We start from the raw sequence: 12,885 nt of genomic DNA, 5'->3' as shown, positions 1-12,885 counted from the left end.
TGCGGCAGGAATCCACTGTGCCCAATTACCCTCCTGCCGCATTTCAGATGAACCAAATTCCTCCTCTCCGAAGCTCCTGCTCGGCCGTGGGCAGAGCTTGGCCCGCAGAAGCCAGCATCAGCATGGTGCACAATGCCCAGCAATCACAACGGGGCCGCTGGCTTAATCTGTTGTGCACAGCTTTAAAAAAAAGCAACCCACGCAGCTATTGTCAGGGTGATCCCACCGATTGCATCAGAAGTCTGATGGGACACGGGGCTGTCTCGAGGGCGGGCAGGGCTCCGTGGAGGGGTGCCTGGGGTGCTGCCTGCTTGGGACAGCGTTGTAGGGAGCAGCCCTGGTGTCCCTGGGGCTGGCTCTCCCGGGCTTGGCAGACGAGCCACAGCACAGGCTTGTGCTGTGCTGGTGACCTACAAAGAGAGGCTACGGTCCTTTGGCTTTTGCCTTGCCTTTGTGCCTCAGCTGAGCTGGTGGGGTTAGTTCTTCATATCACCCCCGCAAAGACATGGGGCAAAGAGCTCAGTGTCTCCCTTTGGTGGAGAAAACTCCGATACCAGTATTTGCATCTATATTTCCCTTTATTTTTTCCTTCTCCACTTCCCCTGCCTCCGACCAGTGCTAAAGGCTTGTGCCCTCCCAGGACCAGCCAGCAAAGCGGGCGGCTGAGTGGGAACGATCCAATTTCCAGGGCAACTGGCACAGGACTGAGTCCAGAGCGTCCTCAACTCACAGTGCCGCTCTTATTTCTCCACGGTTTCCTCTCCATTTGCTTTCTTAATTCAGCCGGTCCTTTGCCAGGGGAGATGCCAAAAAAATAGAGATGTGGCACATCCAGCGTCCTCCCCACTGGCTTTACAACTGCTGGGGGATTTTTAGCTTTCCATCCTTGGGAGCAGCCCTCCAACCGCGTCCTGAGGTCAAAATAATGTCAAAGTATGGTCTAAGCAAGAGCATAGGAAGCCAAGAGGCGAGCTCTGGGTTTTTAAAGGCTGAGCTGTTGGCTTCTCACCAAGGGCCCATGTGCTGAAGACAGGGACATGTATCCCCAGGTAAGGATGACCATCCCTTGCCGCTAGCACTGGCCACCCAGGGCCACCTCCGCCATGAACCTGCTGGAGACAGCTGGAACTACAATTCCTGGTGTGTTCTGAGGAAAAACAGAAAGGTGGGGCCCCTGTGCCCCACCAGTCACCTCAGCTAAGTGTCTCCAAAGCCCTCCTGCCATCCGCTTGCTTCCCTTCTCCCTGGTGGAGCCGGTCTGTCCACAGCTCCTCTGAGCAGGGTCTCAGCGTGCCAGTGGAGCGGTGGCTGCTCAGCTGCGCACCGGGCAGCTCAGCAGAGAGGCTGCATAAGCAAGAAGCCAGAAAACCTTCCTCATGGGTGGCCCAGAGCTCCAACAAACAGCAGGAGCTGCACTTGGGATAGATGCTGGAAGAGCCGCGCTGAGGCAAAGGGAGCTGGGCAGGAATCGCTCTTTGCCATGGAAAACAATAGACCCAACCCAATGCAACCCAGTGCAGGAGGGTTTTAAAATTCATCTCTAGAGCGAGATAACACAGAAAACCTCCAGCTGTTATTTCCAGCTTTACAAACCCAACAGAGGAGCTGCCAATTCCTGCCAGAGAAGCAAACTTGTTTGTGTGTGTGTGCATAAAAATGAAAGCCGGGCGTTGCTCCCCACGCCTGCCATTGTGTCTCTGCCCCCCGGGCTGGGCAGCGGCTCAGCCCCGCAGAGCGTGGGGGAGCGGGGAGGGAAAGTGTCCCTGTCCCACACTGAAATGGGCCCTCCCAGGTTTGCAGAGCAGAGCTTGCTCCCGGGCTGGGCGCAGGGGGCTGGAGCCCACTCCCCGACACGTCAGCCTGGGACCACGCTCCAGGCGCGGCCGTCGGTAGGTGCAGAAAAAGGGGCCGGGAGAGGAAATCTCGCTCCCACTTAGTCCCTGCTTTCCTTTCTTCCACAGAGCTCCAGAAAAGTCAGAGCGAGGGATGCACTTTCTGATTCCACTGGAAAGGGTTGAACACAGAGGGATTTGGGGAGGGGACAGAGAAAGAGACGTCCCTTCTCATCCAGCCTTTTCACCCACACTTTCCATCCAGAAGCAGCACAGATTCCCTCAGCACCACTCACTATTTCTAATTTCTTGGAGGGAGAACAGCATGAATGGCCAAACCTTGAGTGAGATGACATCAATGTCAGTCCAGGCACACCTCTGGCAGCAAGGACCTTCACTCCTGAAGGTTGGACTAGATGACTTTTAAAGGTCCCTTCCAACCCAAACTGTTCTCCGATTCTCTGATTCTGCAGAGCGAACCGGGGGAGAGGAGCAGGAAAGGAGCCCTTGAGCACACGCAGGAGCCACGCTCCCTCGCCCACTGCGGGGATGCCCTTGCTGTCCACAGCTGCACCGGCCTCTGTGTGCGTTAGAGAAGGAATAGCTGAACATCCCTGCGGCAGGTGTGGTGCGAGCTGCCTGGATCCAGCTGGGTGACCATCAATAATCCCAAAGCACAGTGTGGTCTCTCTCCTGTTCTGCAGCTGGGTATCTCCACAGAGGCCCAGACAGTTCCCCGCACCATCCCACTCATCAAGAAAGCTGATGTTTCTCTAATTTCCCAGTTGCCAATTTTTCCCTCCAAGTGAAGGACAGAATTTTTTTGAACATTCATGCCATTAAAAATCCAATCCATTAATCCTGGTAATAAATCCTGGGTGAGCTCACTCCCCGGGGGGGTGTGGGCAGGCAGGTTAGTGCAGGAGAGAGGATGCAGCAGGCACCTTTGGGCAAGTCTGAAATTAAGGTGCTGGGGGGGGTCTGATGTCGCCAATGCTCATGTCTCATCTCTGTAATTTTCTGGTTGCTCTTTGCAGATACCTGGTACGATTAGTGTTCATTAGGAGTCTCAGCATCACACAGAAAAGAGTTGAGGGATCTACTCCATTTTAGGGACTAATTTTTTCCATCAGTTTTTCCCATAGAAGAGAGGCTTAAAAGGGACTTCTCCAAAGCAGGTGTTTTTTTAAACTGTGGTTTTGGTCCCTCCATCTCCTTAAACAGCTGCTGATAACAGACGCTGGGCGTATGGCATGGGAAAACGCTGCTAATTTTAGTAGAAGGTCCCGAGGGAGGGACCCAGCTCTGGGCCAGGCGCAGGATGGAAAGTCACAGCGCTCAGTCAGGGCCCCGCACGACCTCGCTATTTTGGGGCTGAACACGTCCCACCTTGCCCCAAGCCCACAGACACGGTGCAGCATCAGCCCCAAGCCTTCCCACAGCCCAGCTATTCCTGCCTGCAGTGCCGCTCCTGCCCACAACGCCAGCTCCTGCCAAACCCTGGCCAAACTGGATGGTGGTTTTTGAAGGGAAGTAAACAAGTTTCAGGGCTAAATTGAGATCCCCAGAACTCATCACACTGAAGCAATGACGGACGAGGTATTTTCTGCGTATGCCCTCATATGGCAGCTGTATTTTCATCCAGCTAAGGGAGTTGTGTCCTCTTGGGTTTCTTTTACCCTCTGATCAGTGAAATCCCATCAAACTCCAGACAGATGAAGCAAATGATTCCTCCACTGACTGGCCCTTGCAAGGAGCGGAGTATTTATGCATGGCCATAAAGATCTGAATCGCTCAAGGTAGGAAGATTTTAAGGGACCTGAACTCCCCAGGGTAAAATCCAAGCTGGACAGGGCGGTTTACAGGAGCGCACTTGGAGATGATGTGGAGGGAGCCAGCAAGCAGACGGGGTAGGGAGGTCAGTTGGTGTTGGCCTAGAGCGGCTGTGTGTAAATCACAGAGTCATCAGATGCTAAAACCCTCGAGCAGTTGTCAGCACTGCCCCTACTAGCCTGAGCTACCTTGTCCCAACAGCCCTTCACGCGGCTGCTTCACGGCAGGGATGGCGCAGTCTCCCAAGACGTCCCGCTCCAAAGCCTTGCTGTCAAAAAGCACTTCCTACCTTCTCCCCTATATCTTCTTTGCCAGCTTCTAAGCCTACCTGTAACTGGCTTTTTCCTCTGTATGGGATCCTCCCAAATGCACGCTGCCAAAATCAATCCCGTTTTGTCTCCTTTAAGGGACACCCTGTTTATGGAGCCTCCTGCATCCGGCAGCCGGGCTCGTTCGTCTGGTACATCTCAAGCCAGGGCTTGTTCTGGAGCGAGTTCAGCTCATGCAGAAGGTGTCAGAGCAATAGACTGAAAAATGCGGATTCTCAGGGTGGGTAGGTGCAGGCTCTGCTGGGGGTGGTCCCAGCACCCCAGGCACCCCCGCGCTGCACCCTGCCTGCTGCAGGTCCGATTCCCGTCCAGGGATGCTGTAATAGTTCATCCGCGAGCGGTGCTAGAGGGGACGTGGCCTCTTGGGATCCCTCTGCATGGCGCGAAGCTGCGTTTCCTGGCTTAGGCGACAGCGGGACAGCCGGGGCTGTGCAGCGGGCAGGGGATGGGGACGGTGCTGGGAGCACCGAGCCACACACAGACTGAATTACTGCGGGCCAGGGCTGGCTGGGAGCAGGTATATTTTGATAGGGTTTTGCCAGCAATGAGGTTTAATAGGGGGACAATAAAGTCCCATTCTTCATCATCCATGGGGAACTGCTAAATTTTCCAAACTTTAATTTAACAAGCAGCCCAGCATCCCTGTCACCAGCATTCCTTGCCGTCCCCAAGGCCACCTTCCCCTGGCCCCTCTTTGCCTCCAGCAGTGGAGCCTGGAGCGAAAGCAGGCATCACTTAAAGCCCACGTTCTCAGCTTCCAGGCTCCTGGGGACAGCGAGTTATGCTGAAGACACCACCAAACCCCGCTGCCTGCTTTGCTTCAGCCATGATCCCAATCCATGGCAGCTCTGCCCCTTCACTGCTCAGTCCCACTGGACACTCACCAGTCTGACCACTGCATCGCATCCCCTGCAAGGGACTGGTCTAAATGGGCTCCCAGCAAAACTCCACAGGGCTCCCAGCACAGACACAGCCCAGGAAAACAGCTGCTTTCACTCCCACTATGTAAGGCTGTGGGGCTGATTAAGCTAAAATTAAGAGGGATCTGATTATCAGTGGTTGTGGAGTAAGTAGCCAACTCATCTGAGAAACAAGCTTTTCTTAGAGGACCTTACACTCATGACCCAAAAAAACAAAGGCAGCTGTCCTCAGAGAGTCGTGTGAACCCTGGCATTTGCCTTTCTTTTCTTCCTCACCTGTGGTTATTGCCACTGATTTCCAAGTGGTGTTTGGATGTCCTGGAGCTGGCACAGCTTCACCTGGATTCTCTCATCGAGGCTGCCTTTTAGGAGAGACTTTTAGGCTGTGTTTATCCATGCAAAAGAGCTGCCACTGCAGCCCCGGTGCTTCCCTCTCCCCGCATATCCCAGGGGCTTGAAGGTGGATTCCTGTTTATTTCCTTAAGCAGCTGTATTCATAGCCTTCAAAAGCTGCCAAGCCGCAACTGTCAAGCCCGAGAGGACTCAAAAGGGCATCTTAGGTAAACACCAGGAGCCAGGTGGGACTGTCCGGAGTTAACGGTGTTTGCTGCGTTTCTCCCTTGGAAGCTTTATGCATCTTCCGCAAGTCATAGGCACTTCTCCAACACAAGGTCTCGAGCAAAAGCGAAGTCAGGCTGAGACACCAGATTGTAACTCAGGTTCACAACATCCCTGTGTTCAGGATTAATGGAGAACAGTCTCCTGTAACCAGGGAGAAGTCTTCTGAGGAAAGTCAACAAGACCCTTTGGATGTTGGAGGTGTTGGACTGGGACCAAGCTCAGCCAGGCTGGATATCCCCAGACCACGCATGGGAGCTTCAAAGCAGCTGAAGACCTGTCCCATACGCTGGTGCCTGGTGTGACGGCAGCGCTGTGGGGTCTCTGCTGCAGGGACATGGTGGGGGGCTATGGACAGAGGGGCTATATGGACCACCCATTCTGGGTGTAGCTGGGGGCAGGCACAGCTGCGATGTTCAGACCTGATGCCCACGAGAGGCATCCAGGGCAGCGTAGAGGTAGCTGCGGCACACAGAGCTCCCTCCTTGCACCACGGCTGAGGAAGGTGATGGATTTTTTTTCCCCTTGCTTCTCTGGGCTCAGTTTGGTTTCAGGGAGGACAGATAGGCTTCTCCCAAGCCTGAAACCCCACACATTTCCAAGCGAGTGAAACGATCATTGCAGGGGTAGTTTGAAAGCGGTGGGGGAGAGATCCCTCACGCAGGGCATGGGAAGCGCCTTCCACTGGAGACCCCAGGGGACAGCTGTGAGAGCCCACACACACCATGGAAAGAGCGAGCCATCCCACAGCAAGCGTGTCCTGCCTCCGGGCGCTGCAGCCGAGCCTGCTCCCCGGTCGTGACTCACTGCACAGCCACGCGCAGCTGGATTTCTGCCCCCCTGCCCTGCAGACCTCCTGGCTTACAGCTGAAAATCTGCAATGACATCCACTGCTCCATCTCCATCTGCTTCTGACAGAGCCAGCACGCCGTTTGCCTGCATCGCCCCATTGAACCATCTCACCCCCAGTCCATCTGCAGAGCACTGAGGCTCAGGCACTCCCAGACCAAGCACTGGGGGAGACCTTGGCTGGCTGTCAGTCTGTCCCATCTGGACCAGGCATCAGTCCGATGGCTGAGCACAGAGGGTCAGTCCCATCCCACTGTGGAGAAGTCCCTGCCCCACGCAGGACAAAGACAGCCACCCTAGGGCAAGTTCCCCAGACAATTTGGGTTCATCCTGCCGTGTGCAGTTGATGCTTCCAGTGGCCGTGCATCTGCTTAGAGAGCACAGCCTTTCTGCCTCTGATCTGCTTTTGAAATGGAAAAATCCAGAAACCCTCCTGCAGGACCTGCTGACACACATGCAGATCACAGGAGAGCTGTGACATTCCTGGGGTAAGCAGATTCCTGTCTGCTCTGCACTTACTCGTCTCACTCGCCTTTTCCTGAGCTGGGTGCTGGGTTCCACCCCGGCAGCCGTTGCCTTTCCCCACGCTGCCCTTTGCCTGAGGAGCTCAGCCTCCAGCCACACACCCAGCGATGAAGACTTAGTAAATGACATTCCTGCAGTGGTTCCAGGGTATCCTGTTTTTTTATATGCACTTTGGGTTCATTGTTTTGTAGCAGCATCCACCAGCAATTAATGCAGAAACCTCCTCTCCAGAAAAACTCATTAGAGAATCCCTCCCAGAGCAGAGAGAAGGAAAACCTCCTTAGACAGACAGTACATCCCCACTTGTATGGCTTCCACCAAGCTGTTCACTCGCATTTTCTCTTCTTCTCTTGCGGCAGAGTTGTTCCCCTCTTGGAGAGCACCTGGGTTTTCTCAACTGCACCAGCCCACATCTGCCCAACCTGGCTTAAAATAGGATAAAGAAGTTCGGACTTTGAACTGGGGTTAGCTGGAGTTCAAACCTCAGCCTTGCAAACCTCTTGGGTTTGCTGTAAACTGAGCTCAAGACTTGAGGGGTCTTGTCCCGTTTGATGTTTCCACCAGAGTTTGTGCGGTCAGTTGAGCTGGGAGGGAGTGCCAGGAGCCCTGGGGTGCATCAGCTGTGCCTGAACCACCCTGCTGGCACGTGGTCAGAAAGCCCAAGCTGGGTCTGCGAGGTCGGCTCTTGCTGCACAGCACCAGCGCTGCGAGGGCTCCTGGGCTGGTGAGGCCCCTTGAGCCATCTTCTGCCCATCCAGTGCCCCAGATGGCATAAGATGACCTTCTAGCATGTGTGAGGTCCAGTTTTCCTCCTGGCAGTCCAACACCTCTTTGATGGTCCCGCTAAGCCTTGTAAGTGTGGAGAGGACTTCTCAGTCATTTCTGGAGCTTCTTAAAGCTGCTGCGATTAAAGAGTCGGCCAGTTGCTTCAGGCTCTTTTTTTCACTCTCCATGCGCTCCCCCTCCATCCCACAGCTCACAACACACACCCGGGCCTGGCAGCGGTGCACTCACAGGGTGCAGGACCCGGCTGTCCCCACCATGTGCACGAAGGACCGTGAGGACCCCTCACTCCCACCTACCCAGAGCTCACCGCCACGAGCTCGGGGGTCATTTCCAGATGTGACTGCATCACTGCGGCAAGCTGCTTTTTCCTTTCGCTCAAAACCAGGGTTTAAGCCGCCACGTATATAAAGAAATCCTTGTTATAATTATCTTCCTGGCAGTGTCATTTGTTAAAGCCCTTAGAAGAGGGCTTAGCTTCAGGCTACAGTGAAGAGCACTAAGCAATTGCCACGTTGTCAGTTAGAAAAGACGTGGTTTCTTTTCTCTTCTTTTTTTTTCCTCCCTAAAATATTTTCCAGATGTCTTTTTTTTTTTTTTTTTTTTTTTTCCTTAGGAGAAGTACCAGCAGCTGTACAATTTCAATGCGAGCCGTGACTAATCCAGCGCAGAGAGAATTCAACTCCTCGGGGTGCAAATCAAGCAAATGAAACCTGGGCTTAGGGCATGTGTGACCTCTGGAGCCAAACTGGACCTACAAGTGGCACTGAGCTGCACGTGGGAGCTATGGACATTTGTGGTGGGAGAAGATGCTCCAGGTGCCACAGGTGCGTTAGAAGCGCCCATGTGGTCTTAGACACCATCACAAAGCTGGCCTCCAGACGGACACGAGAGGGTCGCATCGGGTATTTATGGATGTTTCTGTGAGTGATATCAATACCCAGCACCCAGGGATGGCTTTTGAGAGGTGTGTAGCCAAGTAAAGAAATGGGTGAAGAAGACTCTCTTCTCTTGTTCTTTGCCACCAGCCTCCCGAGCTGCCTGATCACAGAGATCGACCGTCTCGCTGGGGAGTGATGGCGGTTTCTCACGGCCCCTTCCCTACCTTTCCCCTCCCCTTTCCCTTTCTGTTTTGTTTATTTTTTGTTTCTTGTTGGCCATATGGATGTTTAGGCTTACATCTGTTTCTTCCACGTGCAGCAGAAGTGCCGCGAGGCCGGACGAGGAGTGAGCTGATAAAGAACCGCAAATCACAAAATAACAGGCGCCCTACAGAGCAAGGAGCCAGCACAGCCCGGCAGGTCAGGACAGGCCAGTTCCTGTGTTGACATCTAAATCCTCAGCAGCATCAATGGGAAGAGATAAGCACCCAGATCGGTGTCTCAGCCCCTCTCCAAGATAGCGTGTAATCACGAGGAATGAACCCAAACCCCAGGCAGCCAAGACAAAACACGATGTTGCATTTTGTTATGGTCTTGAGTGTCCTTCACCCAGCATCCGCAATCAGACTGCTGGTGCCCAGATGACTTGTCCTCAGCCCTGATGGCTACCCGAGCCAGCATCTTTCCAGCAGCCCCTGCAGAGCAACCTTGCATTGCCCTGGCCGGGCTAAGGGTTGGTGCCACAGGTGGATCACAAGCTGCAGAGAGCTGGACTATCTGCAGTGCTCAGGAAAACCCTGTATGTCATGGAGACACTCTTCAGGGATGCCCAAAGTCCAGCAATTTGACAGCCTCCCTTTTTGGTTGCTGGTTTTACTTCACAATGCGGCGCCATGGCCATGCTGGTGCATGAAGGTGTGCTGTCTGGTTCTGCCAAGGGAGCAGATGAATCCTAAATCCTCTCAGTCAGGGTGAGATGCAAGGAGAGAGGAGTTGGGTTTTCACCCTGAGCATAGAGAAGAACAGATGGGAAAAGTCAACTCCAAACAGCTTTGCTGTCTGGCTGCCTCTGGCTGGGAAGCTGCTCCAGCTGAGTTACAATCTGTGAGGTCAAAATACTCAGTGATGTCTGAAGAGACCATCGGCTTCAACGAGCAGCCATTTCGACTGTGGGTTTTGCTTAATCAGTCCAGATCTGCTGGACGATAACCACGGCAGAGACCAATCTGCTGAGGGTCACATCTCCCAGCCTGGCATTTATCTGCCTACTTGGAGCATGTTTCAGACATGTCATAACTCTCCACGTTTCTGTTTCTTTCCTCTCCCCCTCCGCAAGCCAGTCCCAGATGGCAGCAGTGTTAGGAGAGAGGACGGAGGAGCAAGGACTCTCCTGCCTTCTTCTGCATCCCCCTGAGGGTGGGAAACACCAGCTGAGGGACTGAACTACCCCCTGGTGAGATGACAGCATTTAACGCTTCAGTTGCAGTAGGCCAAGGTGCTAGGAGGTGTTCAAACCAAGCGGAGAGGTGGCATTCCTCCCTGCTCCCCCCATGCTGTTAGTCCAAGAGAGACAGAGAACTGACAAACTCGTTGCAGCAGTGCAGGCAGCTGCTGTGACAGACAAATCCACTGGGAAGGTTGCGCTGGGGGCTGATCTGTCCCTTCGAGAGACCCCCTTATCTCCAGCCCCGCTTGATTTCTCTGGTCTATCCTTTGGACCCAGGCTGCGCCTCAGCCTGTCTTTCGGGCGGGTGGGACTGCCCACTGGGGAGAGAGGGAGAGGAAGAGACCGATTTGGAAAGATAGCGAGGAGGAGGAGAGGCAGCAGGAAACCCAGCCCACCCTTTGGCTTCCTCCTGCCTCCTTCTAAAACCTGCAGATCCCTCCAGCCCGTCCAAGCGCCTGAAGTTTCCTCAGCCCTGCTGCCAGGACTGCGAGGTATGGCCCGACACCTTCGTGTTTGCCTTTGCTGTGCTATTTCTCCCGGCACGGGGGGCCCGACAGCCCCGCTTGTGGGGTTCCCGGCCCGTGAGCCGCTCTCCCAGCCCGTGGGGTGCATCCAGTGCTCGGCAATGCATCACCCGGGGTGGGGAGGTGGACGCTGCCCAGCCCGAGCGATGCGCTTGGAGAGCCCTCCTGACTTCTCCTCTTTCTCCTCTTCGCGGCATCTCCGCTCCTAAACTGAGCCTGTATTTCGCTGCCAGTTTACCAGCTTTAGCACTTTGGTGGCATCTGGCTGTAAAGGTTTAACCCGCCCTAATTTTTCTCTCTCCTCCCTTTTTCCCCTCTGGGTTTTCAGTTGTGGGGTTATTTCCTTAGCGAGATGCGTGAGACCAACGTCTGGGCACATCAAACCAACCTGCAGAGCAGATCAGATCTAGTTACAAACCAGTCCCAATTACACCCAGCCTGAGGTGCGTTGGCAGGTCATGTTTTACTCACCAGAATATCAGAGGAAGAACAAAAGAGCTGTCGAAGTCTTCTCAGCTTTTTTTTTTTTTTCAGTACAGATGCTCTGATTTCTCTAAAAAAAAAAAAAAAAGGACACTGGGCTTTTTGTTCCAAGCAGACCTTGAAACTGTTTCAAGTTCTGCTGCCCCGGTTTGCTTAACTCCAGCCGATCAACTGTTAGAGAGATGGAGGCTGCAGGAGAGGAGGAGCAAAGCTCTTTTTTTTTTTTTCCTTTCTTTTTTAAGATTTAAGAACTTGGGCTCAGCTAGAGACATTTTTAGGTCCAGGCAGAAAAGCCGAGGGCTTGTTTCCTTTAAAGGCAGCCGCTGTCCTTCCTTCCCGTCATGGTGACGTGCGTGGCAGTCTGACTGCTCTTTGTGTCCCTCCTCTAAGAAAGCTCCACTCTGTTGCATCCAGCCAAGGAAAGGAAACTCAACAGGATGGGGGCTGAATTCCCACCCAACCCGACAGGCAGCAGTTGTTGGAGTTGTTGAACAGTTGGAGTGAAATCAGGGGCACCGGGGAAGGTGGCCAGTACTCGGAGCCCTCCGTTACCAGCAACTTGACACAGCCCAAAAACTCCACAACCCCGCAAAAGGACAAAAGTAAATCGTAGCTGTTTGTTAGGGTCGATCAGGCGAGTTTTAAGTGGAAATAAAAGGCTGTCGCGTCCTGCGCAGCAGTTAAAGCCAAGCTATTGTCTGCCACATAAGCAGGAGCAGGGATGCGGGCGGTGTTGGGAGGGGGAAGAGGAGAAATAAACTTTTCAAACTTTTTTTCAAGCCCCTCCTTCCACAACCCTCTGCTCTTCCATGACTCAGCCCCAGAGGAATGTCGGCTCCCATGGAAACCCTTTCTGGGTCCTCTGGTCGGAGGGATGTCGGGGCTGTTATCGCTGGAGCGGCTGTGGCAGGGCGAGCCCAGGGAATGCTTTGAAAATGGTTTGCATTTTTGCAGAGTATTTAGCAGACAGTTCCTTCTCTCTCTCTCTCCTCTGCGGAGCTGTGCGAGATCAGCTTGCTGTATCCCCGGGGAGCCAGAGGGACCGCTGGCACCTGGCACAGAATTATCCAGGCTGCTTTTGGCACTGCCCCGCGAGCAGCCCAGACAAAAGAAAAAGCTCAGGCAGGACAGCAAAACGCTCTATCGCCTGCCCTTCCGACTGAGGTCTGCCAGGGGCTCAGCTGTGCGCTGCTGCTTGCAGCCCAGGTCTCATCCATGCACTTTTCTTGGTACTAATTAATTTAATTGTTTCCCATTATGGATGCAATCTGCAACCTAGACAAACTGTGACGGCTTCAAGCCAGCACACCACTATAGCGGCGTATGGGCTCTTGCCCTTGTATCAATAAGCCCTTCCGACTGAGGTCTGCCAGGGGCTCAGCTGTGCGCTGCTGCTTGCAGCCCAGGTCTCATCCATGCACTTTTCTTGGTACTAATTAATTTAATTGTTTCCCATTATGGATGCAATCTGCAACCTAGACAAGCTGTGGCGGCTTCAAGCCAGCACACCACTATAGCGGCGTATGGGCTCTTGCCCTTGTATCAATAAGCCCGGTAAGGTCTGGAGCACTTATAAGTGCAATCAGAGCTGCTCAACTCCCTGCAAGGGGCATGGGTTCCTACAGCGCGGTGGTGTAGACGTGGCTTTAGTGACTCTGCATGGACGGATGTGATTGATAGATTTTTTTTCCTGCGTTTTACTGGGAGCGTGTAAGTGTGTGCATGAGCTAAAGGGAATTTCACTTCCATCTAAGCTTAGCTTGGCTTTCTGAGCCTTGCACGCTGCGTGCAAGGGGACTGTGCAGGTGGCAGGAGCCCGGCTGGCTTCTCCCCCGCCCTCTGCTCCTGCTCCCCCCCCCCG

General features: G+C 53.9%; 1 protein-coding gene across 1 annotated transcript in view; it reads left to right on the top strand.

Annotated features, from left to right (window-relative positions):
• The first annotated feature begins 10,476 nt into the window (after nt 1-10,476).
• The window catches only part of SPARC (secreted protein, acidic, cysteine-rich (osteonectin)), a 9,987-nt gene continuing 7,578 nt past the window's right edge, over nt 10,477-12,885 (top strand). Inside the window, exon 1 of the mRNA XM_010297395.1 lies at nt 10,477-10,508. The gene's annotated coding sequence lies outside the window, so the exon portion shown is untranslated. The remainder of the gene's footprint in view (nt 10,509-12,885) is intronic.

The sequence above is a fragment of the Phaethon lepturus genome, unplaced genomic scaffold (genome assembly GCF_000687285.1).
Source record: "Phaethon lepturus isolate BGI_N335 unplaced genomic scaffold, ASM68728v1 scaffold37061, whole genome shotgun sequence".
In the NCBI taxonomy this organism is placed as follows: domain Eukaryota; kingdom Metazoa; phylum Chordata; class Aves; order Phaethontiformes; family Phaethontidae; genus Phaethon; species Phaethon lepturus.
This window is presented reverse-complemented; position numbering and strand designations above follow the sequence as displayed.